At 36.8% G+C, this 4,144-nt stretch overlaps 1 non-coding gene across 1 annotated transcript; it reads left to right on the top strand.

The window, feature by feature from the left end:
* The first annotated feature begins 892 nt into the window (after positions 1-892).
* On the top strand, positions 893-958 carry LOC116270618. The gene has a single exon (XR_004178775.1). It is a non-coding gene; the product is annotated as a small nucleolar RNA SNORD37 (small nucleolar RNA).
* The last annotated feature ends 3,186 nt before the right edge of the window (positions 959-4,144 follow it).

The raw sequence follows: 4,144 nt of genomic DNA, 5'->3' as shown, positions 1-4,144 counted from the left end.
ATGGGAACCTGTGTTTAATTTTTTGAGGACTTGTCCAACTGTTTTCCAAAATGGCTGCATTTTATAATCTCACTAGCTTTGTGTGAAGGTTCCAACTTCTCCACATTTTCACCCAAACTTGTTATTTTCTATAGCTATATATTTGTATCTGTGGGGAAGTAGCTCCACATTGTGTTTATTGAATATTAAGTAAAGAATCTCTGCTTTTGTGCATCTCTGTTTCCATGATTATCGTCCATTCCAACCTCATCTTATCTTTGAACAACTGCAGCAACTCTTAAATGATTCTTTCATGCTATACTTATCTACACAATAGTCGCAGAGATCTTTTAAAAATGTATGTGGCAAACGTTGTTTCAGAAAGCACATGTGCTAGAATTTTTTCTGTGAATACTTCTGTATCTGCAATAAAACATCAGTAAGATCTAAGTATTTTTCAGGCTGTTTGAATTTGGATTTATATTTCTTTTAAATATATCTCTGAGTTTTGATTTGCTTTAACATTGGTGAAGGAAGTTGTGGTTCATTTGGGTTTTATCTGCAAGACATTTAGATTATAACGGCAGTAAAAGTCAAGCATTTACAAGATGATACTAATAGCTAACTTTTATTGAGCACCTACTCTGTACTGAGCAGTTATCTAAGTATTTTTTGTATGTTTAACTCATTTATTCCTCATAAAATTCTGATGAGGTATTATGAAACTTATTTCACACTACAGGGGAATAGAGGGACAGAGAAGTTAAGTAACTTTCCCAAGGTCACACAGCCAGTAAGTGGTAGAGTCAAGATTCTAACCAAAAAATCTGGTTACAGAGTCCACATGGGTAACCACCAAACTATCCTGCCATTTTGTCTTAGTTATTGTCTGAGATATATAAGACTTAAAATAGTAGGTGACGACCAATATTTTTTTTACTTTGACTTGATGTCTATTGAAAAAATCTAGCATCTGAGGGCTATGGGGAAAAAAAGAAAAATTTTAAAAATTAAAAAAATTAAGAGTTAATCATTTTCTGGCATTCAATAGGGTAGTTGAAAATATTCACACTTTTATTAATTTTGTAAAATATCACCATGTCCGATTATAAGGGTGTATATTTTATTTTATTTTTTATTTATTTTTTATTTTTTTTATTTTTATTTATTTTTTAATTTATTTATTATTATTATAATTGTAAGTTGTAGGGTATATGTGCATAACGGCCTTTGTTACATATGCATACTTGTGCCTTGTTGGTGTGCTGCACCATCAACTCGGCTATTTACATCAGGTATAACCCCACGGGTCCCTCCCCCTCCCCCTCCCCATGATAGGCCCCCGTGTGTGATGTTCCCTTCCTGGGTCCAAGTGGGACTTTGTTCAGTTCCCACCTATGAGTGAGAATATGCGTTTGGTTTTCTGTTCTTGTGATAGTTTGCTAAGAATGATGATTCCAGCGTATCCATGTCCCTACAAAGGACACACAAACTCATCCTTTTATATGCATAGTATTCCATGGTGTATATGTGCCACATTTTCTTAATCCAATCTGTCACTGATGACATTTGGCCACCCCAAGTCTTTGCTATTGTGAATAGTGCTGCACAAACATGCATATTAATTTATAACTTTTTGGGTATATACCTGTAGTAATGGGATGGTTGCCTAAGTGCATGGTACATCTAGTTCCCAGATCCGAGGAATCGCTTTGCCACTGTTTCCATAATGGTTGAACTAGCTTACAATCCCACCAACAGTGTAAAAGTGTTCCCATTCACATCCCTCCAGCACCTGTTGTTTCCTGACTTTTGAATGATCGCTTATCTCTAACTGGTGTGAGATGGCATCTCATTGTGGTTTTGATTTGCATTTCTCTGATGGCCAGTGATGATGAGCATTTTTTTCATGTGTTTGTTGGCTGTATGAATGTCTTCTTTGAGAAATGTCTATTCATCCTTGCCCACTTTTTGATGGGGTTGTTTGTTTTTTCTTGTAAATTTGTTTTGAGTTCTTTGTAGGTTCTGATATTAGCCCTTTGTCAGATGAGTAGATTGCAAAAATTTTCTCCCATTCTGTGGTGGGTTGCCTTGGTTCACTCTGATGGTAGTTTCTTTTGCTGTGCGTAGCTCTTGAGTTTAATGAGATCCCATTTAATAATTTTACTTGCTGCTGCTTTTGGTGTTTTAGATGAAGTCTTTTGCCCATGCCTAAGTCCTGAATGGTACTCTGTGTTTTCCTTCTAGGATTTTATGGTATTAGGTCTAACATTTAAGTCTCTTAATCCATCTTGAATTAATTTTCGTATATGGAGTAAGGAAAGGATCCAGTTTCAGCTTACTCTATGGCTAGCCAATTTTCCCAGCACCATTTCTATTAAATAGGGAATCCTTTCCATTTCTTTGTTTCCTTCCTTGTGGCTTTGTCAAGACTGATGGTTGTAGATGTGTGCATTATTTCTGAGGACTCTGTTCTGTTCCATTGGTTCATATTCTGTTTTAAAATTGTGTACTATGCTGTTTTTGGTTACTGTAGCCTTGCAGTTTAACCGTCTGTCGATGCCTCCAGCTTTGTTCTTGACTTATACTGTCTTGAGATGCGGGCTCTTTTTGTCTCCATATGAACTTTAAAGCAGTTTTTCCACCCTGTAGTTGAAACTCATTGGTAGCTTGATGGGATGGCATTGAATCTATAAATTTCACCTTTGGGCAAAAGTGGCCATTTTCACCATATTGATTCTTCCTATCCATGAGCATGGTATGTTCTTCCATTTGTGTCCTGGCTTCAGTGAGCAGTGGCTTCAGTTCTCCTTGAAGAGGTCCTCACATCCCTTTGTAAAGTTGGATTCTCGTGGTATTTTGATTCCCTCAGCAATTGTGAATGGAAGTTCATTCATGATTTGCCTCTTCTCTGTTTGTCTATTGTGCCATTGTGTATAAGAATGCTTGTATTTTTGCACATTAATTCTTTTGTATCCTGAGACTTGCTGAAGTTAAGCTTTTATCAGCTTAAGGAGATTTTGTGGCTGAGACAATGGGGTTTTCAAATATACAATCATGTCATCTGCAAACAGGACAATTTGACTTCTTTCCTAACTGAATACCCCTGATTTCTTTCTCTTTGCCCACTGCCCCAGCTTGAACTTCCAACACTATGTTGAATAGGAGGGTGAGAGAGGGCATCCCTGTCTTGTGCCAGCTAAAGGAATTTTCCAGTTTTGCCCATTCAGCATATTGGCTGTGGGTTTGTCATAAATAGCTCTTATTATTTTTGAGGTATCGTTCAACAACACCTAATTTATTGAGTTTTAGCATAAAGGGCTGTTGAATTTTGTCAAAAGCCTTTTCTGCATCTATTGAGATAACCATGTGGTTCTTGTCTTGGTTCTGTTTATATGCTTTCAACTGATTATACGGCTGATTTTATGCATCGTTGAACCAGCCTTGCATCCCAGGACAGCCCTACTTCATCATGGTGATGCTTTTGATGTGTTGCTGAACTGGCTTGCCAGTATTTTATTGAGGATTTTTGGGCATCAATGTTCACTTGTGGGATATTGGTCTAAAATTCTCTTTTTTGTTGTATCTCTGCCAGGCTTTGGTATCAGGATGATGTTAATTTACAAATGAGTTAGGAGGATTCCTTTTCATTGATTTCAAATAGTTTCAGAAGGAATGGTACCAACCTCCCTTGTACTTGGTAGAATTCAGCTGTGAATCCATCTGGTCCTGACTTTTTGGTTGGTAGGCTATTAATTGTTGCCTCCCCACTTCAGAGCCCTGCTATTGGTCTATTCAGGGATTCACTTCCTGCTTAGTCTTGAAGAGTGTATGTCCAGGAAATTATCCATTTCTTCTAGATTTTCCAGTTTATCATGTAGGAGGTAAGAGAATATTCTGATGGTAGTTTTGTATTTGTGGGTCGGTGGTGATATCCCCTTTTATCATTTTTAATTACATGATTTGATTCTTCTCTTTTCTTCTTTTATTAGTCTTGCTAGTGTCTGTCAATTTTGTTGATCTTTTTCAAAACCAACTCCTGGATCAACATTTTTGAGGGTTTTTTTGTGTCTCTATCTCCTTTCAGTTCTGCTCTGATCTTAGTTATTTCTAGCCTCTGCTAGCTTCTCTTTCAATGTGTTTGTTTTGCTTCTAATTTTTAATT

The sequence above is a fragment of the Papio anubis genome, chromosome 15 (assembly GCF_008728515.1).
Source record: "Papio anubis isolate 15944 chromosome 15, Panubis1.0, whole genome shotgun sequence".
Classification (NCBI taxonomy): Eukaryota; Metazoa; Chordata; class Mammalia; order Primates; family Cercopithecidae; genus Papio; species Papio anubis.
This window is presented reverse-complemented; position numbering and strand designations above follow the sequence as displayed.